The sequence below is a fragment of the Eulemur rufifrons genome, chromosome 30, assembly GCF_041146395.1.
Source record: "Eulemur rufifrons isolate Redbay chromosome 30, OSU_ERuf_1, whole genome shotgun sequence".
NCBI lineage: Eukaryota > Metazoa > Chordata > Mammalia > Primates > Lemuridae > Eulemur > Eulemur rufifrons.
The window spans coordinates 116,240,215-116,265,745 of record NC_091012.1 but is presented as its reverse complement, the minus strand read 5'-3'; the positions used below and the strand labels follow the sequence as shown (position 1 = coordinate 116,265,745).

The 25,531-nt window shown below is 34.0% G+C and overlaps 1 pseudogene; it reads left to right on the top strand.

The window, feature by feature from the left end:
• Positions 1-1,009: 1,009 nt before the first annotated feature.
• The window catches only part of LOC138379038 (ribosome biogenesis protein NSA2 homolog pseudogene), a 147,699-nt pseudogene continuing 123,177 nt past the window's right edge, over positions 1,010-25,531 (top strand).

Sequence of the window (25,531 nt, the reverse complement as noted above, 5' to 3'; positions counted from 1 at the left end):
CACATTAAAGGACATCCCCTTAACTCACATCTGTTCACACAGCTCTGTGAGGATACGAACACAGAGCACACACGTCTTCTCTTGCAAATAGAAGTGAGATGGCTTAGTAAAGGTAGATAACTGGCCAGAACTTTTGAGTAATGAGAGCTGCTCCAGACATTTCTTTTAGAAAAACAGTCAACACTGGCAGCGCATTTCAATGGCACAGAATGGGTCGCAAAACTTGCTTACTTGCGTGACGTATTCAACCTGCTCAAAGAACTCAATCTGGCACCAGGGAGAATGACAACTGTGTTCCAGTCGGCAGATAAAGTGGCTGCATTCAAAGCCAAACTGGAATTATGGGGGTGACGAATGAACATTGGGATTTTTGGCATGTTTCAAACATTAGCAGAGCTTTTGAAAGAGACTGAGCCAGGGCCTTCTTTTTCCCAGCTGATGCATGATCACTTATCTCAGCTTTCAAAAATGTTTGACATTACTTCCCAACCACAGAAGACCCCTGAACTGGAAAGGAATGGATCTGTGACCCATTTGTGAATAAGCCAGATGAATTGACTTTGTCCATGCTAGGAGACGGTCAACTGCTTGAGATCACAAATGACAGTGGCCTTAAAAGTTTGTTTGAGATGACTTCAAATCTCCATATGTTCTGGATTAAAGTCAAGGGCGATATCCTGAGATTGCCAAAAAAGAACTGAAAGCCTGCTCCCATTTTCAACATCTTATGAAGCAGGGTTTTCTGCAGTGGCAGCAACCAAAAGGAGATTATGGAGTAGACTGGACATAGGCAACACAGTTTGGGTGTCACTGTCTTCCATCACCCCTAAATGGGACTGTCTAGTTGCAGGAAAACAAGCTCAGGGCTTCCACTGATTCTGCATTATGGTGAGTTATTTCATTATATATTACAATGTAATAATAGAAATAAAATGCACAATAAATGTAATGTGCTTGAATCATCCCGAAGCCACCCCCCCACCCCCAGTCCATGGAAAAATTGTCCGCCATGAAACCAGTCCCTGATGCCAAAAAGGTAGGGGACCACTGGTGTACCTAGTTCAGATTGTTCAGTCAGTTCAAATAATTAAACTTTGAAGCTTAGGAGGCTTCTAGGCTATGTCTAGGGATTTTATTTCCCTGGAGGATCTCAGACTGGGCAAGTCTGTATTTAGTTTGTCAACTTTTTTTTTCCCTGAATTTTGCCTAGATCTGACTGCCACATGTACAAATGAATTCAATCCACACTGAAGATCTTATTCAGAACTCTGAAGGATTTCTAAGAATGCTCCAAAACTCAGAAGATGCCATTATAGAAAAACATATTACAACACGCAGAGGTTGTCAAATTATTACATTATTTTTTTGCTACAATTGAAAATAAAACTAACATGTATTCTTCCATAAGCCCCTTGTGGATTTATTTATATAAAACTGCTGAAAATTTATTTTAAAGTCTCTTATTTCTTCATTTTGCATTTTGTTGAAATCCTAGGGAACTTTAGCAATAGAGGATCCAGTAAATTATTGTTCATTTAAAAATGTTTCCACAACATCAACAGAGTTATATTACATTCCAATATCTCATCAAAAATTCAGCTTGCCAAATATAACTTTGTGATATAAAATAAGCTGAAAATACCAACACGTCCAACAAAACACATAAATATAGATCTCTCAATTTATATATTATACTTTCTAGGATATTTAATGAAAATCACTTCAAGTCCTAATATTCTATATTAATAGAATTCTCAGTTAAAATTCCTGAGCTTATATCAGCTTAATCAGCAACATAGCTTTACAGTAACATAATATAAATAATATTGATGGGCATTTAGCACTACATATTAGTGCTTTATAAGCCACTGAATTATTTAGTTAGCTTTCTTTTTCAGATAAGAAGGCCCTCAGCATTATGGATTTAATACTGATATAGCTAACTATTTTTGAGAAACACTGAAGTTCCATTATATCCAGAATATTGCTATTTTGCTGAGGTACATATATAAGTCACATATGCTGGTGAGGGATCCAAGATGATCCTTCATCTTTCTCTTTAAAGAAGCTTGGGCCTCCTCTTATTTTTTGTAGCTATATATTCCCCTGATTTGAAGCAAATTTTTCTCCTTTGAGAAAAATATACCATAATTCATCTCTTACCATCTCTCTAACGTCTGCTTCTCTAAAGATATCTAATAGTGCTGGTAATAGAAAGGTAGGGGAATTAAAGAGTCTTACAAAATAGATGATTCTTGGTTCAGTGAGGTAGAAGCTTAGGGTAATTAAAATTGCAATGTTAAAATCAGCAAGGGTTTGGATTTGGATTTTTGAAGTTATTCAACCCCACTATGTTCTTTATAAAAAACTTAGAGAGAGAGAGAGAGAAGCTATAAAACCATTTCATTGAGTGCAATATTCAATATTTCATTAAGTAGGAGGCAGAGGTTTAGTGAAAGTTAAAAGAGTGGTTACCTTGAAAGAAGATAGTCACAGGCAACAAAAATATGAATTTTTATGTTCACAGATTTAAGAAGAAAGACAAGGTATTGGGTATATATTTTCATACACAAGTGACAGGTGAGAGAGGTACTAGTTCAGTCACAGGAGTAATCATAACAGACTATAAGTTGAATGAAGAATATTATGAAGCATTTTTATTTCTGCAACAAGAAGTGTCCAAATTGTCACTTGGGCATTTTTACTTGAGAAGAAACATCTCATCAAGTAAATAGGAGATAAGAAGAAACAAGATTTAAGCAGAGAAAAAAGTATCCTATTTTAGAGGAAACTTGCCAGGCACTTATTGCCCAGCAACTATCTTCATAATTCACTCATGATAGTTCTTTTGAGGTTCAGGTGAGTTCACGGTTAAAAATTATACTGAGGTGACAGAATGTAGTGTGTTTTTTCAGTAGTAGACTTTATTTTAATAGGTTTATAACTTATTTGGATTTATATAATCATTAAGGGTATAACGGGTGTCTCTGTAATTATGCAGTTATACTTTACTAAATTTTATGAGTGGAATTATATGCTTTAGTGGTGTTTGCAAATTTGGAGTTTTGCAAAGTTCTCAGGGCATATGCCCTGGCCTGGGTCTGTTGAGAGTTTATATATATATATATATATATATATATGTCATAAAAGAGGCTATAGTAAATAAAATTATGTGTTCCAGCTCATATATATATGTGTGTGTGTGTGTGTGTGTAAGCTTTATAATTATTACCAAATGGATGGTAGCTATAAGTGATTTAAGGGGGAAATGCTTTCTCTATCCTTCCCTGATTAACACAATATTTGGTTTATGTCCCTAATGAGAAAATGCTTATGTTTTTATCTTTGTCCTTTAAAATTCCCACCTCATTTCTTGGTTCTTATTTTTTCAAAAATTATTAATGAGTTTTCAAGAAAAAGAAAGATTATTACACAAAGTTGAAAATACTAAGAAGCAGTAAATAGTCAGATTTTTAAACATTTTCTCAAACTGTCTTGAAAGCCAAAATGGTAGATCTTCATAAAGTAAGCCTCAGAGTTTATTCTGAAGCAATAAAACAGAAAAGAAAATAGAGAAAGAATGACAATCCTGTACCTCTTTTCCCCCAGGCATAGTAGAGAAGAACCACTGAGGCTGAGGATAGGAGATACCCACTGCACACAAATTATTTGCCCATTCTCATTTGAATTTCCCTACGTGGGTCCTTCTACTTCTGCAATACCATGGGGCAATTATAATCAACTCCTTCACAATTGGGAGTAAGCACATCGGCTCCTAGACCATGGTGATATTTAGAAGGAAAAGCCTTAGCTTAGGCACCTGGGAAGAAACTGGACAACTGCAAAATACATCCCATTGCACATGTCCTCAAGTAGAAATGTTTAATGCATTCCAAGAGTATCTAATAATACAGTCAATAATTGTTCTTTAGGAAAAGAGAGCAAATATAAGAGAATAGTATATAAACAAAAACAATTTCAATGTGGAGAGCTGAATAAACTATAACTTGAAGAGAAAGAGTCAATATAAGATCAATATATTTTTATTGCATAAACAATATTTAGTCCCCAAACATTAATGAACATAATCTTGGCTGTGTTTATCTTTATTATTTTAAAAATGAATTATTCAAATTATCTATAGCTATAGCTAAAGAACAAGGACTTTTGCCACCCAAACTAAGACTTATTTATTACTCTGATAATCCAAATTATCTTCAAAAAGGTGCCACTTGTGGCAATACTTTATTGCTAATCCTAATTATCTAACTTCTCAATGATCTAAAAAATAGCAATTACTTTGAACATTTATTGAATATGGAGTAACTGTATAGCATTTGTATTGAATGCACTGCTAATATTGGTAAATTATAATTACAATATTTTCATAGTGTTCAAATTTTCATTTTATATATTTTTTTCTTTTTTAATACTAGAAGTACCAAGAACTTTTTGAAACAATTAAAATTATTTTATTGTTATTATTATTGCTTATTTTTTAATATTTTGCATGCTAATATTATTGAAGGTCTAAATGATTAATATCCTCATTTTTATCTGAAACTAAAAAATACAGCAAATATTTATCAAATACTCAATATTTTTTAATCACTTTGCTAAATACTGTGAGTGATTATCTATCTTTCTATTTATCTTAAAATCTCTACTCTGAAGATTTCATTCTATTTGATGAAACTTTGGGTATGAAGACAAATAAGACAATTCAATAATATAATTCAGAACATGAATAGTGACCAGATGAATGGCAAAAAAAAATGCATTCTAAATTCAGAATAGGATGAGTTCATTGGAGTTGGAAAAAGCTGGGAAGATGTTGAGTTGGTTCGTATTGATCATAGGGGAAATCCATAGGGGAATCCATGTATAATGAGGAAATTATCATAATTATTTGTGGCTAAAATTAATTCAGGAGAACATTTATGATTCAGTCACACTTTAAAGAACAGACAAAAGAAAAATAAAACAGATAGAATAATGAAATGGGTTACATTATTTGAACTATAAAGTTGAAGTAACTCATCAACTTATTGGGAGTATTTTGAGATAGAGTTAAAAGTCTTTCTCAAGAGTTAAATTTGAAACTATACATGTTGTGAGGAGCTGATTGGAACTATTGCCCTGTAGTGGTATTCCTCCTTATGGTATGCTGTTAAAATGAAAAAAAAAAATCACAAGCAAATGATGCAAACTGTAATTAGAAGTGGAGCTGCTCATGATCTGGTTATCTTTACATTGGTCTGGGAAAGAGTTGAGACATTAGTGGGTCAAATCACATCTGTGGGATGAAATGAAAGGTAAAAATAGTGAGCACAAAGAGAAAGATTAGAGACAAGCTTCAGCTACTTGCTTTTGCTTGCAGTAAGCCCTTGGAAAACTGACAAATCCGGAAATAATTACGGGGAGGGGATGGGTGTATACCTACATGATGAGTGTGATGCGCACTGTCTGGGGAATGGACACGCTTGAAGCTCAGACTCGGGGGAATGGGGGGATGGACAATAAATATAACCTGAACTTTTGTACCTCCATAATAAGCTGAAATAAGAAAAAAAGCCAATGGGTTTTAATAACCATGAAGGTAAAAATTGTCTTGTTCACCAGTGTATTCCCAACACATAGCATGGTATCTGACACTCCCCAGATATTCATTGAATGATTGATTGCACATTCTAAACTACTATGTCAATATCTCCTACCTCTAAGCATTGTCCAGAAATGGTAGCTGGGCAATATAGCAATAAAGGTAACTGGTTACAACTGCCACCTCAGCCCAGACCTAATACACGGAACATCAAATACCAACCCTGTTGTGACATGTTTTGAATATGTCTAAGTTAAAGTTCAAATATGATACTTTTAACCTTGGTTACAATCTCTGAATAATGTATTTTATAAATAGCAATAGATTTTTTTTTTACAAAAGAAGCATTTATCATGCAAGAGAAAGGACGTTGTTTCAAGAATAATAATCAGTCAGTGGAGTTAGTGGCACTCTTCTTAACGAGAGGATTTATAGCCCATTGTTTTCCATTTAAATGTCAGTGTGCATACATATAAACATTTGGACAAACAGGTTTCAGTAGATCATGCTATGTAAAGGTCACGTACACCCTGCAAATATTCCTGAATCTCTAACTAATATAATCCAGTTTTTGAGTTCAAATATCAAATTATATCCCTTTCTGCCACTTAGAATTTTGAACTTCTGATATTCAGTGGAACCTAAAAGTTTCACATTTTTATATTTTTAAGAGCCCATATGAAGCCATATGCAATTAGTATATGCTGTACTGTGGCATGTTCTGTTAACATCAGCTCTTTGATTGAGGATACACCCTAACTGTTGAATCATCAAAACAACTGCAGCAGTATTTTACAACTTCACTTATGCATAATGTGAAGTAATACGCATGCCTGCCCTCTGTAAATATGAGAGGCAATTTGTTTGGCTCCACATTTTATTTTACTTTAAGGATTACACTACTCACTAACTTCAACAAAAGCAATATAATAAGAAATATTGCCTCACAATACCATAGCTCTGTCCGTCAATAACAAAAATTCTCAATCTTAATGCCAGGAGATGAATCTCATTACGGTAATTCACTGATCGTATATGGATTCACATTTCCCAGCATACATAAGAGAATACAGAACAAACACAAGTCAGATAAGTAATCCGATAACTGAAGTGTTTTTTTTTTTTTTTTTGGTCAAAGATATTGAAGTGTATGTTAGAAATCCTCATATCATCTCTTCATTGGTGAAAGAAATGTAAGCACAGAGTTTATATAATTAGTTCTAGGTCACACAGGTAGTTCAATGGTAAATTCTAGAGAATTCTGCCATTCATATTTCTTAACTATTCTTTCCATTATATTTTATTTATTACATTGATATTAACTACCACCAAATCAGCATTAACTATAACTTGATAGCTTTAAAAAAACTAAACTAAAATATTTAGAAAGCTCATATTGAGAATATTGAGAAATGTGGCAGGATCTAAGGTAGTCTAAAGGGTCAGAGACTCTGAGTGTTAACTAGATTACATGCACGTAAGACATATCATGGAAATTTATGTGCAAAAGTAGAGGGGAAAATATATTTTTAGTAAGGTTCATTTTCTATTAATTTACAGGATAAGGTGAGGTATAAAAAATCATTCCAGGAAGATCAATAATAGAGAATTACATGTACAAATTCATCAGCTAAAATGAGGTTCTGTGATTTGAGGGTTTCGAAAGAAATGACTTCCCGATAATTATATAAACACTGAATTCCACCTTTAAAACAAATTTTTAGTAGTAGTCTTCAAAATTTGGGGTTTACTAAGTACGAACTGTGTGTCTGAAACACCTCTAGTGGAATTTGCCACTGAGAAGCCCATGATGGAGATGTGTTACACGACTGGTTTGTGGTACATCCATACATCTACTTCCTCCATGAAGACTGAGGGCTTGGAAACATTGTTAAACTTTTATAGCGAGGATTCTAAGACTATTGCCTTCATAGAAAAGTCATTACTGGGGCTGAGTTCTGGGCAGCATGTCAGCCCCTAACACAGACGATGTATTAGACCAACCACAGGGCCTAATTTACATAGCCTTGACTCACCACATATTTGCGTTCTTCTACACAATGGCATTGGAGCAGGTTTTTGGTTTTGTTTGTTTTTGTTGTGTTTCTTTTGTTTTCTAAGCAAAGGACAGTCTCCTATCCCATCCTGAATATAAAATCCAGGCTGTATGGAGTCTTAAGAGATTTTACCTAGATTTTGTGCAAGTCACTTGGTTTGACTGAATCAATGTATGGTACCACCTAGTAAATGTTATTCTTATATGCATTTAAAAGAATAAACACTTCTAAAAATGTGCTCATATGAAATACCTAAAATTATCAATGAATACTGGTGGAGAGTCAAGCTTGGGAATAAGACAGCCTGGGTTTAAATCTCAGCTCTACCATGGAGTAGTTGAGCCACCTGGGTACTTTATTTAGACCCTTTGAACTTTGGTTTTTCTCATCTGAAAAATGGACTAAGTGTTGAGTTACTGCAAGAAACAGAATTAATCCTAAGCAAAATTCCAGATATGACTGTTTTAAATGTCAGCAATTATTTTTCTATTTAAAATAGTGTATATGTTTATGTACCACCAAATATTCTTCCTAGGACAAGCTGAAACATACCATAATTAAGTGTCAACACCTGTGGTACATGTAATTAATGTTACAGAAGGCCAGAAAGAAGAGAGATTAAGGTTGGCATTTTGGTATTTAGGAAGTGTTTCAATGAAAATGTGGGATTGTGCTAGACTGTGGAATGCAAATATGACTTGGACTAAATGAAAAACATTTTAATGGTGAATTAAACAGAACTAAAAGTAAATATGGGAATGAGCAGGACAGACTATTAGCATCCTAGAAAAATGGGAAAATGTTGAAACAATCATGTACCAATAGAAAAACATATGACATGTACTTGCATAAATACATATTCCATATACTCATGCATGTCTGTGTATATTTACATACATATACATATCATTTGTAGTCAGAAAACACTACTACTAACACTGCAAGTCACATTTTTGTGATGAGACTATAAAATTATATGATTGTTTCTTTGAAGTTCATTGAAATCACAGATATTACTTGCAAATTTCAAGTCAGTGTACATACATACTTCTTAAAATGGGATCATTAATATTTCATTTAGCAAGCTGAAATTTTTGTTATACTTGGAATCCAAGAGATTTTCCTGTTACATGTAATATTTCTTATTCAAATGTACCACTGCTAGTTAAGTTTCTTTCAAGCCTCTATGATTTGGCAAATGCCATTGGAGAAGTTCTCAAACACTTATTTAAATACAGGTCCTAGTGCATGTTAAAGGTCACATCAGGCCATGGTGAAATAGGAAACACACAAAGACATTGGAGTGTTTTTTTTTTAAAAAAATTCTTACTCTTTAAATTCTGTGATCAGGTCCTTCCAACTTTCTATGCTGGTAAAGTGTCTTTTTCTTTTATATTACAATGGTAAAAGTCCCTATTTAGCAAAGTAATAATACGGCGGCTCAAGGTCAATCTCTGATTTGTTTCTAGCTTGTTTTAAATTTAATTGAACCATGAAGCCCAAAAGCCCAGAGAAAACAAAACTAAGCAATGTTATTTGAAAACCTTACATAAGTTGAACTAGCATTTCTCAAGTTCTTTTCTATGGATCTCCCCAATTAAATTCAGCAAACAGATGCTGGCATTGCAAATGAAATAGAAAGTAAAAACCTATGACATTTCTTATTTTGTCAAAAATACATAAGGTTCATTTGGGTGAACATTAATATTATAATAGGAACTAAAATGATGGCTCTAATTGCGTTAGAATCGAGTTATAAAAAACTGAACTAAGCCTGTTTTAAAAAACTTTTTAATATTTAATTTCACAAGAAGTTTTTAAAAATGTATGGGGTGGTCCTGTGCACCCTCCCCTGAGGCTTACTCAGTATCTACATCTTGCAAAACTATAGTACATTCATCATTTCTTTGTGTTAGGAACATTCCAATTCCTATTCCACTTTTCTAGTTATTTTGAAATACACAATAAATTATTGTCAACTATAGTCACCTTATTGTGCTACCGAACACTAGATCTTGTTCCTTCTAACTGTATTTTTGTAACCATTAAGCACCACCTCTCTTTATCATTATACATTATATGCTTCTATCAAAATATCACAAGTACCATATAAATATGTACAACTTTTAGGTATCCATAAAAATTAAAAATTTAAAAAATCCACAGTACAATAACAAAACAACTGACATTGGTATAATCTATAGACCTTATTCAGATTTCAGCATTTATGCATGCACTCATTTTTGTGTGTATAGCTATACTTAATTTTACCACATCACTTCATGTAAACACAAACACAATCAAAGTGTTAGATAAATGTACCATCACCGCAAGACACCTCATATTTTCCTTTCATAGCCACACCCACCGCCTTCCTCCCATCCCTATAACATTTTCCTGAGTGAAAGAAGCCAATCACAAAGGATAACATATTGTATAATTCCTTTTATATGAAGACTAGAATACTAAAATCCTTAGAGACAGAAAGTAGCTTAGTGGTTGCCAGAGGCTGGGTGAGGGAGGAATGTAGACTGACTTCTTAATGGGTACATTGTTTCCTTTTGAGGTAATGGAATACTTTGGACCAAAATAGAGGTGGTAGTTGCACAACATCCTGAATGTCCTAAATACTACTGAATTGTACATTTTAAAATGGTTAATTTTATGTTATATGAATTTTACCTCAACTTAAAAAATCTAATCTGAAGGCACCCTGACTGTCCCTGGGGGAAGCCAGATGCAGAGCAGGCTCCGTAGTTTCCTGAAAACCCACAAACAGATATCCTCTTAAGAGATGTATCCCCCGGAAACTCCCTTTTGTGATATGTTTGTAAATCTTGGACATGATGGGCTGAGCAGTCACAAAAGAAACCAGCTGTGCTCAAATGTATTTTGCTTCCAGGCATTTTTTTCCACGCTCAGCCTCCTACCCTCTCACACAGACACAAGCACAACCACAAACACACAAGACATACTCAGTTCTGTATCAGTGGATCCAACCTCTGAGCTCTTGAGGTGGAGAGGTTCACAAGCTGGCAACCACTCATCTATTTGCCATCTATCTCTATAATAATGTTACTTCACAAATGTTATGTAAATGGAAACATGCAATATGCATCCATTTGAGATTTTTTCCATATAGCATAAATTACATGAGGTTTATCCAAGTTGTTGTATGCATTAATAGTGTGTTCCTTTTTATTGCTGAGTAGTATTCCATGCTGTGCATGTGCTACAGTTTGTTTGGTTTTAACCACTCACATATTGCAGGATATTTGGATAATGTCCTGTGTTTGGCTATTATGAATAAGGCTGCTATGAATATTTGTGTATAAGTTTCTGCATGAAAACAAGTTTTCATTTCTTTGGAATGACTAAGAGTGCAATTGCTGAGTCATATACTAAGTCCATTTTTAGATTTAAAATGAACTGCCAAGTTATTTTCCAGTGTGGCTGTACCATTTTATATTCTTACCAGCAACATATGAGTGATTTAGCTTCTCTGCTTCCTTGCCAGCATTTGGTATCTATTTTCTTATTTTAGCCATTTTGACTGATTGTGATGACAGTCATTAATTTTGTTTTTAATTTCTATTGCTAATGGCTATTGATGTTGAACGTCTTTCATTGCACTTATATATGCCATGTGTACATCTTTCTCCGTGAAATGTCTGTGCATGTATTTTCTTTATTTTTTGATTGGATTTTTTAGTGCTGAGTTATGAGAGTCCTTTATATATTCTGGATGCTAGTCCTTGGCCAGATATGTGGTTTGCAAATATTTTCTCCCAGTCTGTAGCTTGTATTTCATCTTCTTAACATCATATTTTGTGGAACAAAAGTTTCTAATTTTGACGAGGCATAATTTATCAATTTTTCTTTTTATGGATTATGTCTTTGATGTCAAGTCTAAGAACATTTTGCTTAGCTTTAGAGACCAAATATATTCGATTAATATTTTTCTGTAAGTTTTATAATGTCATATTTATATTTAAGTCCCTCTGATGTTTAGGTTGTGGTTCTTTTTTCTTTCTTTGGCTAATGGATGTCCAATTACCACAGTACTGTTTAATTTTTTGACAAATTTTCATTGATTCATTCATCTTTTCATTCATTAATTTATAATACACAAGTATTATATGAATATACGCACAATGAAAAGATGAAAAGGCTACCCCTCCTCCACTGGATTTCCCCTTTGTTGAAAACAAAGAGGCACAATGAAACATTGAAATTTCTGTTACTTGACTGTGGTGATGGTTTCACAGGTGTATGCATATGTCCAAACTCATCAAACTGTATACATTAAATATGTGTAGGTTTTTGTACATCAATTATACCTCAATAAAGCTATAAAATAAACTGAGCCTATTTGAATCTATTTCTGGGTTTTCTTTTTTAAATTTTTTAATTTCAGCATATTACGGGGGCACAAATGTTTAGGTTACATATATTGCCTTTGCCCTACCAGAGTCAGAGCTTCAAGGATGTCTATCCCCAAGATGGTGCACACTTCACCAAATAGGTGTCAATAACCCTATCCCCTCCTCCTCCCCCCACCTGCCAGATACCCTATGAATGTTATTATTATATGTGCACTTAAGTGTTAATTAATTAATACCAATTTGATGGTGACTACATGTGGTGCTTGCTTTTCCATTCTTGTGATATTTCACTTAGTAGAATAGGCTCCAGCTCTATCCAGGATAATACAAGAGGTGCTAGATCACCATTGATTTTGTGGCTAAGTAGCACTCCATGGTATACATATACCACATTTTATTAATTCATTTATGTATTGATGGGCACTTCGGTTGTTTCCATACCTTTGCAATTGTGAATTGTGCTGCTATAAACATCCTAGTGCAGATGTCTTTAATAATAAGGAAATCATATCTAAAACTTAGCTGATGTAATATAATGATCCAATCACTTTTCTTCTCATCTCCCTGTTAAAATCACAGTTTTCAAAGAGCTTAATTTACTCCTTAATTGTGTGTGTTGTAGTGTAGTGGAGAAACAAATTTATTATAATCATGCTTTAATATTACATATTGGTATATTGCTAATTCAAAGTTACATCATAACAGGAAGAAACATACATGTGAAGCCATTAAAGCACATTGTTGTTTGTAAAGATTTTGAAAATCAGAAGATCAAAAACAACTCAAAATTCTTTCTGTCAAAAATAGTGTGGAGCATGAAATACACCAAATAAAAGAGATATTTAGGAAGTTCTACCCCATCCATAATTTTTCTCCCTTCTCTGAGAACTACCATCTTTCCCTTCAACACATTCATAAGCAGCGTCTCTGGTATCATGTTTGTACTGTGTGACATTGCCTCCAGGTCAAGGATGATTGCACCAACATTGAATCCTGAGTCAAATTTGGACAAACATGCACTTCCTGAAAATTTTTACATAAGACTTATAAAATAAGGACACGTGCAATGAGGTATACCCAATAGCATGCAACTAGGGGGAACGAGAGGGAAGGCCCACGGCTCCACAATTTCTATGGTCTGATTGTTCAATTTTCCTTTGATTCTACTTATAAATAAACCAGAATACACACACATACAGCTTGAATTTTGAATTGTATTTGGTTTGGGTTTCTATTTCTTTCATGGAAGGTAGACAATATCTACAAGATAGTTTAAAAAATCAAGTATATTTCAGGAAGAAAAGGTGATACTACATGAGACACTGAAGTATACAAGAAACAAGAATATTATCTACAAAATATCATGATGTAGATATAATTTTTAAAGAAGTTCGACAGCATGTCAGCATTGTATTTTGTATATGACTCTGAATAAAACCATATAATAAGGAACACTGCATAATATTCCTCCAAAATATACTTTTTATCAATAAGAGCTTTATAAAAATTCTTGTAATAGATAACTAAGGTTTTTAAATAAAATATGAAAATAATATAGAAGTTATACCTCATGTATATATCAATTTAAAAATAGTTGATATAAAACACATTTGATTTTCTCAACTTATTTATTTCTTTGAGATAGGTAAAGCTAGATAGAGAAGTCCACAGAGTTATACAAGTACATATATACGCATCTCTGAGAAATCATAATCACTAATAACTTGTCCTAATTTTGTGTTCATAATCTAACCATAAAAGAAAACAATTCAAATACATGTGAAGATACTTTTACTTCCTCATCTCCAGTCCTATTCTTCTCTCCTCTTTATAAATGGCCACCTTATATAATTTTTACGTTCAATTCATTCAAATAGATCCATTTTTCATACACATTTCTATATCAATAAACAATATATAATATTGTTGTCATGTGTATGTGTGTGTTTATGATCGTTACAAATTTACATAAGTGCTAGGTATCCTTCACAGAGCTAATGATCTGTGCAGAGAATCCACATTGTTCCACTCCATACTGAAGTAGTATTGCCAAAATATAAACTGTTCAGCCTGTAACTACATTTCATAGCCCTTCTTTCATCCAGATATTGTTATTTGATTAGTTTCTTGCAATGGAATATGAGTGAAAGTAATTTATGTCAATTCCCGGCTTGGGACTTTTAAAAGCTAATATGCCTTTTCTACTTCCCCTTTGCCATGCAGTGACTGAAGGCAGAGAATTCTGTTATTGAAATGATGGAGGAGCAATAAGATAAAAGAAGTTTAGGTCCTTGCATCACCATATGTAGGAAAGCTACATGCTGTCATGGATTGTCAGAGACTGTGACATGAGCAAACAATAAACATCTATTGTGTTAAGCCATTTTAATTTTGCTATAGTATAATGGCTAACATTAAAATAATGAATGTACATACTGTCATACTTTCCTGTCGTTCTACAACTTTCCTTTTTTCACTCTACATTATGTATTTGGGGCATATCGTTACTGTTATATGTGGAGCTAATACAGGGTTTCCCAAAGGTATTATTAACACCATGGACTGAATAGTTCTTTATGAGGGAGGCACTGTCCTTTGCATTATAGGGTATTTAGCAGCATCCCTGGCCTCCATCTACCAGATGTTAATACAATGATCACCACCTTCCCACCCCATTCATTACAATAAAAAAAAAGTCTCTAGACATTGCCAAATGTCCTCTTGGTGGCCAAAATCATACCTGGTTGAGAACTACGGATTTATTACATTCTTTTTATCTGCTTGATAGTATTCCACCACATGCATCAAGGATATTTATTACTATTTCACTACTGAAACATTGCTGCAATGAACATCCTTGCAACTGAATTTGAGCTAAGTTATGACACTCACATTAACTACCTAAGAAGAAGAAAATCCTTTTCTTCAATACAAATAAAAATAAGAACATAAAATTATATAGAGCTGAAAAGTCAAGGTCAGTCAAAAAGGAGGGGAGTAGAATTTAGAGCACTAAGCCAGTGCATAAAAGAAGCTGAACTCCACACTGGGACACAATCATTTTAGTCATTAATTGATGCAATGGATGCATTTTAGTTAGGAATATTAGCTAAATGTCACCACCATCCACTATCAGGTAATCCTTTAAGATTCTTCCCTTCTCCAGAAAAATCCCTACCATCCAACTAATCAGAAAATCCTGTCAGTGCTCCCTGCACATCATACCTCATATGAGGCTATTACATTTTTCCATCATAACTGCCACCATCCTTGTCCAAGTCACCTATAAAAGTGAAAGAGCCTCCTGAAGGGAAATGGGCTTTCTAGGCTTCTGGAGAGCAGGATGAGCCACTGATGATGATGTGGCCTTTTGATTCTAAGTTTAATTTAAGGATCATAAAAACCAGATATTTGTATAAATATCCTCTTAAATAGAAGTACATAGATTATTAGTTCTTTTGAAATGGTGATGTTAAGATCCAAGTTCAACAGTGCAAGGTCATAACAATGATTGTAAATTCTATAACTGGACAAATTTTACCTTTTGTCTTTAGTGTCATGGGTACCATTCCACTGGGGGATCTGATGGGCCTAGGGAACCTATATTGCTGAATAGGATATCTGTTCCTGCTTATGTGGTCATCCAGTTTCTCAAAGTCCTTAACTAACTTAATTGGAAACTTTATTTAACCAGATTTCATAGATAAGAACATTTTCTTTCAGCCAATCTGCACCCAGTATGAAACTCTGTACCTCCGGAGCACTTACCTTCTCTATGTCCTTCTCACCACAAACAGTATCAGAGTGATGCTCTTAAAACTGTGTACATTCCCCCAAATTCTTTAATGTCCTCCTACTGACCTTGGAACAAAGTTAAAACTCTAGATTCACAAGTCTCCTGTCAAATCCTCTCACCTCCATTTCATGACTTCACAGATAACTGGCCTCTTTCAGTTCCACAAGTATACCAACTCTTTCAATATTAAGGGCCTTTGTGTTAATATATGTTATTTCTCTGCAATAAATGCACCCCTTTTTCCTTCCCCTAATTTTCATAGCTCAAAGCTTCTAAGCATAAATATCACCTTTTCAGAAAGGTCATTAGATAATTGAGTATTATAACCAACAATGGTTTTATTTTTTATTCTTGTGGCATATGCCAACTGTCTTATATAGTGCCTGAAGTACAAAAGGGCTCAGTTTCTGAAGACACAAGCAAATGTGACCTAAGCTACAAACAAAATTGCACCCAAAGACTCAAGAGAAAGATGAACTTTGAGGTACCTAAGTCTGTAGACTCAAGGTCAAACAAGAAAGTTTTTAGGCTTAGGTCTGCCAATTTTGAGCAACAAAGTTATTATTTCTATCTTGCAACAACAAAATACACTTATAGCTCTTTATTAAAAAGTCTTCATTGTTGAAATTGCTGCAAGATAAATAACTTTGTATTGCAAGTGTAAATAAAATTTTCTGGATCCAGATTCTTTTTCTTTTTCCCTTTGAAAGTAATTGTTTTCATGAGATGATTTTTGAAAAGAATGTGCAAATGATCTTTCACAGAAGAGCGCTAAGTCATGCTGCAATAAATATGTGGGCAGAATGTGGGGTTTGAGTACTGTTTTTCAATCTCAGGGAAATTTCAGAATAAGGTATTTTTGGAGATACAAAATATTTGCTTAGTTTCACATAGAAATACACTACTTTTATTCAATATATTTTTAAATTGTATATATGTTCTATAATATTTTCAATGCAAATTTATTTTTTTTAATTATATTCTACATTGGTTGAAAATAAGGAAATTCTCTGGGGTGGTTTCTCAAGGAAGACCACATTTTTCAATATGACTAAGTTGAAATCAATTCATAGCACAAGACATTTTTATATCTGTCAACAAAGACTCTTTCATTGAAAAATAGTCATTCAAGGTCTGTATCTAAACACAGCTTGCCAGATGCCTTTTTATTTCATACCCTAAAGACTTCCTGTGGATTCTGTATGATAATTATTAAATTAATAATTCACATCAAGTGATTGTTTCCTGGTATGACAGAGTTTGGATGTCCATCATATCAAGGAAAGATTTCCTGGAAAAACAAAAACAGACGATTTTCAGAGTCAGTGCCACTTTTCTACAGAAAGATTTGAGGGAATAATTTTACAGAGAGCTTCATCTACTACTGGAACAATTCTATTGTTTACTGAATAAGTCCACCTCAAACTTAACATGACCCAAATTAAAAACAAAACAAAAAACTAAAATCCACTTCAAACCTACTCCTCCTCAAATATAGATTACCTTAGTAAATGAAACCACCATTTACTAAACCTCTCCTTTCAGAACTTTTGGGTCATCTAGGATCTCTGTCTTCCTTGTTTTCATTTAATCAAGTTTCAAAACATGTAGATTCTACAACAAAAAAGCTTTTATAAAAATGTGTATTGTCACCATTCTAGTCAAAAATCACAATGCTTTCATGACTTGACAACTACTATGACCTCATAGCTGTTCTTGCATCCTCACTCAGCCTATTGACCCTCCAATCCCTGCACAAATATCCTCCATTTCCAATAAAGTCCCTTTGCCACGTGGGAGTCATAATGAGCTTGAAAAAGATAAAGATGGTTATGCATCTCCATTTGACTAAAACTCCTCAGTGGCTCCTTATTTCTCTTAGGATAAAATCTAGAATACTAAACACGATTTATAGGCTGCTGCATGAGGTAATTCCTATTTACAGCCTCCCCTTCCCTGGAAGACCCATGGTCAATCTATTCATCTTTCTATATGCTAACCATACTTACCTTTAGTACCTCAAATATACTTGTTCTTTTATGTCTGTCTTTAATTCATGCATGCATTATAAGCCAGAAAACATTTTACCACCATCCCTAAGTAATATAAACTGGACAAGTACATCCAATATCTTTACTTTGTGGTCAATTTTTCTCTTCAAGTGAATTCATTACCACCATCAACTGTACTATAGGTGAAAGCTTTTGTTCACTTGGTTTATATAATCACAAAATAACGTAAAGCTTCCAGAAAGTTGAATTTGTTTATTTTCAGATTAAAAATACATCAAAAACTTCATCCTTAAAAAAAAGAAAATATATCTTCACAGAAAAAGTTACCATTGAATATAAAAGTGATGTTTTTTAAATTAGTAATAATTTCTCAATATATATACTTTCCTATCAAATATGTTATTAATCCCTATATGCTACCTTTAAATCATATTAATTTTCTTTGTGAATTCCCTTGTTTTAACTTGAATTAGCCATTTTATTATAAAATTTTACTTTAAAACTATAAACTTAAAAATTACCCATAATTCTATCACCAAGACATAGACACTCAATTAAATGAAGATCATTTCCATGTGTGAGTGTCTCTATCTTCATCTTGCCTGCATTCTGCGTCAATCTATCTTATAAAAACCATACTACATACACTGCTTTGTAACTCACTTTAAAATTTTTTTCAATAGGTGATATCTCATTGTGGTTTTGATTTGCATTTCTCTAATGATTAGAGATGTTGAGCATTTTTTTATGTTTGCTGGCCATTATTCAGTCTTCTTTTAAAAAGTTTCTGTTCATTTCCTTTGTCCATTTATTGATGGGGTTGTTTGATTTTTTTCTTGTTGATTTTTTTAAGTTCTAGATAGATTCTTGTTATCAGCCCTTTATCGGATGGGTAGACAGCAAATATTTTCTCCCATTCTGTAGGTTGCCTATTCACTCTAACGATAGTTTCCTTGGCTGTGCAAAAGCTTTTTAATTTGATCAGATCCCATTTATTTATTTTTGTTGCTGCAGTGATTGCTTTGGGGGTCTTCTTCAAAAATTCTTTGCCTAGGCCGATGTCAGAAAGGGTCTTCCCAACATCGTCTTCTAGAATTCTTAAGGTTTCAGGCCTTAGGTTTAAGTCTGTTATCCATCTTTTTTTTTTTTATTTATTTCAGCTCATTATGGGGGTACAAAAGTTCAGGTTATATATTGCCTATGCCTCCCCATCCCCCCGAGTCTGAGCTTCAAGAGTGTCCATTCCCTAGACAGTGTATATAGCACTCATGATGTAGGTATGCACCCATCCCCTCCCCCCATCTCCATCCCCCCCAGTCAGAACTTCAAGCATGTCCATTCCCCAGGCAGTGCGCATCACACTCATCAAGTAGGTATATACCCATCCCTTCATCTTGAATTGATTTTTGTGAGAGGTGAGAGGTGGGGATCCAGTGAGATTGGCCTTTAACAAAAAATCCCAAAACAACAAATGCTGGTGAGGATGTGGAGAAATGGGAACACTTTTACACTGCTGGTAGGACTGCAGATTGGTGCAACCTCTGTGGAAAAGAATCTGGAGATACCTCAAAGAGCTGGGAGGGGAAATACCATTCGATTCAGCAATAGCACCATAGGACATCTACCCAAAAGAGCAAAAGACATTCTATAATAGAGACATCTGCACCTGAATGTTTATGGCAGCACGATTCACTATTACAAGGATGTGGAAACAACCCAAGTGCCTGTCAAATCATGAGTGGATTACTAAAATTTGGTGTATGTATACAATGGAATATTACTCAATTATAAGAAATGACAGTGATCTAGCACCTCTTATATTTTCCTGGATTGGGTTTGAGCCTATTATCCACAGTGAGGTATCACAAGATCGGAGGAATAGTCCACACGTATACTCGCCATCAAATTGGTACTAACTGATCAACATTATGGTGCTCACACGGTAGTGATATTCTCCAGGGATGAAGGAGTTGGGGGGGGGTAAACTCACAACTAATGATCACAGACACGATGAACATTGTAGAGGGGAAGAGCATGCCTCTAAACCTCACTGGGGTGAGGCAAAGGCATAAAATGTAACCAGAAGATATTTGCACTTCCATGTTTACTGCAGCATTATTCACAATGGCTAAAATGTGGAATCAGCTTAAGTGTTTAACAAGGGATGAATGGATAAAAAATATGTGGTGTATGTACACAATGGAATATTATTTAGCCATGAAAAAAGAATGAAATTTTGTCATTTGCAGAAACATGGATGGATCTGGAGGACATTATTTTGAGTTAAATAAACCAGGCACAGAAAGACAAATATTGCATTTTCACACTCATATATGGGACCTAAAAAATATTGGTCTCAAGAAGGTCATGAATAGAATGGTGGCTACTAGAGATTGGTAAGGGTGGTGGGAAGGGGTAATGAAGAGGTGTTGGTGAATGGGTAATTCTGTTAAATAGAATGAAAAAGTTCTAGTGTTCAATAGTGCAATAGGGCAACTATAGTTAAAATTAATTTATTATATTTCAGAATAGCTAGAAGTTTTCAAATGTTCTCAACATAAAGCAATGAAAATTGTTTCAGGTGAATCATGTCCCAATTACCCTGATTTGATCATTATATGTTGTATGCTTGTATCAAAATATAACATGTACTCCATGAATATGTACAATTATTATGTATCAATAAATTTTTTTTTCAATAGGTCATGGACATGTTTCTATTTTTATATTTAGAAACACTTCAGTCTTTTCAATATTTTGATGGCTGCATAATTTGCTATTTTATCAATCTGTCATAATATATTTAACCACACTTTTATTAGGGATACTACCCATTTAACTATTTATACAAATTTAAGATATATGCCAATTTTAAAATTTAATGCATGTTGTCCATATAATTCCAGTCAACTTATAAGAATTTGTAAATTCTCCCACCAATAGTGCTGAAGACTTCCTATTTTTATTTTTGACAACCTTGGAAGTATTGACCACTGTGGGTTGATTTCCATTTCCCTCCTCAAAAATATTCTATAAAAATCACATGGGTTTTTGTCAATTCCCCTTTCACACCTACATCACTTTTGAGACAAATTAATTTAGGACTCACTTTGAAATTCTTTCTTATAGGGCTCAAATTCAATTACACTACATTCACTACCAAGAGAAGATGCAGATTCCTCTCAACACTTTCTGGTTGTTGGAACTTCAAAAATATTTTAAAATAGTAGCATAGACAAAATATACGTTGAAATGAATTAAAGAGCTTTATCCTGAATATTATGTTCCATCAGATAATTAGAAATGCATCAACAAAAGATCATAATTTAACACTTTAAAATGTATGTTATTTATAAACAGATATATTATACATATTCAGAGGATCCCCAAAGTTAACACATTGCTTCTTATCCAAAAATTGATTTAGGAGTCATTTGCTTGGAATTTGTAATGCAAATTTTGATGAGGAAGAATTGCCTAGGCTAGTTCTTCATATACAATTGAATATATACTATCTACAAGTAAAATAGTAGAATATAATCCTGGATTTTGGATTCTGGAAATAGTAGACCACATTTTACAGGTGATTGGATGAATAAAAAGAAGACAGAAAGATGAAGGAAAAACAAAAGAAATATATAAGGAAGCAGAAAATTAAACAAAGAAAAGATGCCAGAATAAAATTCTGAAATATGTGATTTTGGTTATCTTTCATGCATTACCTATTAAACCCTGTTTTGTCTGACTCATATCCTAGTCTATAACCTCATTTCTCATTGTTACTCTTTCCATTGCCCTCTCTACTCACCACATGAGTCAATTTTTCTATTTCTTGATCATGTAAATTCATCTCTCTCATTACACTTCCTCTTCCCCTCTTTGGAATTATTTTAACCAGACCATCACATGTATAGGTCTGTCTATTATCTCAGGTATCAGCTCAAGATGACTGTCTCATAGTGGCCTTCCATTCTCTTTTAATTGAGAAGAAGTTCTAAAATTCAGACTTACTCTCTATAGGTAATATGATTATCAATCATGATCATATTTTTTAAGTATTTGTTTATTATGTATCTTTCCCTACTAGAATGTAAGCTCTGTTCAAACAGGGAATTGTATCTTTTTCACCTCAGACTGGCCAGTGCCAAATATAGTGCTTGGGCCATAGCAGGTTGTCAGTTATTCTTTCTTATATTCATTGAGATTGGAGTTTGGCTATCAGTGACAGAAAACCCAAAATAACTATGTTAGGGACAATGAAAGCTTGCTTCTTTCTCAGATAGGAAGAGACAGTAAGAGCCAGTTCAGCAGCTTCATGATCATTAGGGACATGGAAAATTTGTGTATTCATTTGTCTTCTTTAACATTTTATTCTATTTTGTAGTTCAGATGGCTACTCCATTTCCAGCCATCACATTCCCATTCTAAGTAGCAGTGAGGAAGATAAGGGACAAAGATCATGACTTACTTGTCTTCATAGAAGCTTAACATATTAATTCTGATTTTGTCCCAATTGTGGAAACAGGATGACATGATTACACCTAGTAGCCAGGGAGGATAGAAATGTAGACTTTAGGCTGGGCACAGTGGCTCAGACCTGTAATCCTAGCACTCTGGAAGGCTGAGATGGGAGGATCACTTGAGGTCAGGAGTTCAAGACCAGCCTGAGCAACAATGAGACCTCTGTCTGCACCAAAAATAGAAAAAAAAAATAGTCTGAGTGAGGTGGCATACACCTATAGTCCCAACTACTTGGGAGGCTGAGACAGGAGGATCACTTGAGCCCAGGAGTTTGAGGTTGCAGTAAGCTACAATGACGCCACTGCACTCTACCCAGGGTGACAGAGTGAGACTCTTCCACCCCCCTGCCAAAAGAGAGAGAGATAGAAATGTAGACTTTATTCTTGAAAGCTAGTGGCACAACTAAAAATTAGGCATTCTATTTCTGTATAAGAGGAGCAGGATGGATCTTGGGGTACAATTGGTAATCTCTGGCTCGTTTACTCATGGTTGAATGGATAAACAACATTCTGTAATACTCTTCTCACAGCTAGAATCCCTCAGATTCCTAGTGTTTGTAGACTGTCTATTTAAGCCCTCTCCTGACACCTGTCTCTAGGCTAAGCACACATTCTCTCTAAACCCATTTTCCCTAACTCCCGCAAACCAATAATTCATAGTGTAGCTGGCATAAATTATGTGTCCAAAAGATAGATATCTGCCCAAACTTTTTTCCATTCTTCCTCATTGAGAGGTAAGGGGCCAACTTCTTTCTTCTGCATGTGAATCTCAAGTTGTTCAAGCACCATTTGTTAAGAAGAGCACTCTTTCTCATTTTCACGGCCTTGACTCCCCTCCCTCCATTTGTGAGAGAAAAGATCTGCATTAGATTTGGTGGTTCAGGAGATTCAGAAGCAGCCACATCTCTTCAGCAATGACCATAGATGGTGATATGCCACAGTGGCCTCTGCCAATATAGTAAAGGACAGAGAATCACATAGAAGTACTCTGTCTTTTGGCCATGTTCACCCAGAATAAAGCTTCTGTCACACAGAGCTAGGGGGAGAGAGGAGTACCTCGTTACTCAAATGTCATAGACTCTCACTGTTCTGAATGATATTTAGCAGGCTTTCTGGAATAAATGTTTCTCTATTAGCTATATGCTCTTAAGACAATTTCCAGAAACTTTCAGTGGTTGTTTTATTACAATTTTCACCAGTTATGGTTATTTTGCTAGGGATAGTGTCCATAGAGCTCCTCACACCACCATTCCATCATTTCAAGATGTTCATGTTTATATTTTGCTTACCTTGGCCTTCATGGTTGCAGTGGCACAAGCTACCATTAGGGGTAGAGCGGATTAATTTAACTTTAATTTAGAAAAATGAACTCATGTAAGTAGGTTAAAAAAAATGACATTTATACTTTGCATTCTTAGGCACTGTTTTCTTATATTTATTCTAAGAAAGCATATATTTAATGCTAAATGGTAAAATGGTTACTACCAAGAAAAATTTACAAAGAATGTGTCAAAATCTTTATTTCACAGTAGATATTTTTTTTACCTAATATATAGCTTATCTTTGGCAAACAAAATTATTTTGGCTGCATTAAGAGAAAAATAGAATCAAAGGATAATAAAATGCCTTTGTGATTTGGAGACTAGCTTTTATGAACCTTGACAATAGATTATAGAAATAATTCAGGCAGGGTATACAATTTCAAGTATACAAACAAGTATCAAATTCTTGAACTGTTTCATAAGTTTCTACTTATGAATAGTCACTACAGAAACATACCAAACATCAAGAGTTTAAAGGACATAAGGAAAGAATCCAAAAAGAGTTAAAGCATGGGTAATTTTTGATTTTGGAAATAGAAAGCAATAGAGGCTTTTCAATTAAAGGGATTTTTTGGAGCCAGGTTTTACAATGGCTTGTGAGAGCTGAATGTTAAACTTTAAGACATTTTGAGGGCCTACTATTAAACATAGTCCTTGTTAAAATTAAATTATATAAGCTTACTAAATTATATTAGAGCAACTGTAATAAATACTAAAAACTCATCACCCCCTAATTATTTTACTACATTTTACTATTATCATCTATACCTTAGATAGTTATTTACAGCTTTGTATCTGTATGGTGAAAATGCCATTTAATAATATGACACTACATGTCTCTTCCCCACTCCACACTCAGTAACATCATGTTGAAAGCTTGAAATTGATCATGGTAGAAGTTTTTTACACCACATAAATCAGCAAACACTTCAAATCAGAGCTTGAAATTTTTCAGTGAGCTGGTTGTTAAAAATATACCTACACACCACAGGCACCAGAGAGACAGATATAGAGAGACACAGATATAGGTATAGGTAGTTTACATATATGGAGATAGAGAAAGATAAATATAGATATGTATATTCAGCCAGGTATATCAGCAAGGTAAATGAATAAAAACTGAGAATTTGTTAGCAACTCAAGTTAATTTCTTAGTAAAAATAATAAACCACATAAAAATAAAGTCTTGTTCTAGTCTTATCACTGGGTATAGAACTTCGGAAACAAACAAAGTGGCTAACCAGTGAGTACAATTGTGGCATACAATAAACATATCCACATCTATGAATGTCTACATAGGGCTGTTGTGAAATACATTTATGGGACAAACATTTATTGAGTTACTGACTACTCCCTATAACTTTCTATGACAGATAAAATAATGAGTAAAAAATAGTCACTATTCTTAGGGATCTCAAATTATGCAAATGGACATGGAATTCTACAAACCATGTGACAAGAGGCATCCATGGAGGATGAACTAATATTTGCTGATAATCTATTATGTGATAAAAATAATAAAATATAATATATATTTGTGTTATCTCACATAATTTCTATATGAATTCTGATAGCTAAGTATCATTACTCCATTTTATGTATCAGATTCAGAGAAGTTAAATAACATCACATAATTTAGATTCTTTACCCAGTAAGCTACTGACTTTTATTGACGTTTCTTATTTTCTTTCATATCTTTATTGGCATCTCCTTTAGTAAATATTTATCCCGTGAAGAGTATTGCATATAATTATTAAACCAAGGTTATTCTAAGTTAAACTAATCCATTGTGGTGATGTCTCCCACTGAAAATATCACTGCTCAAATGGAGAAAGCT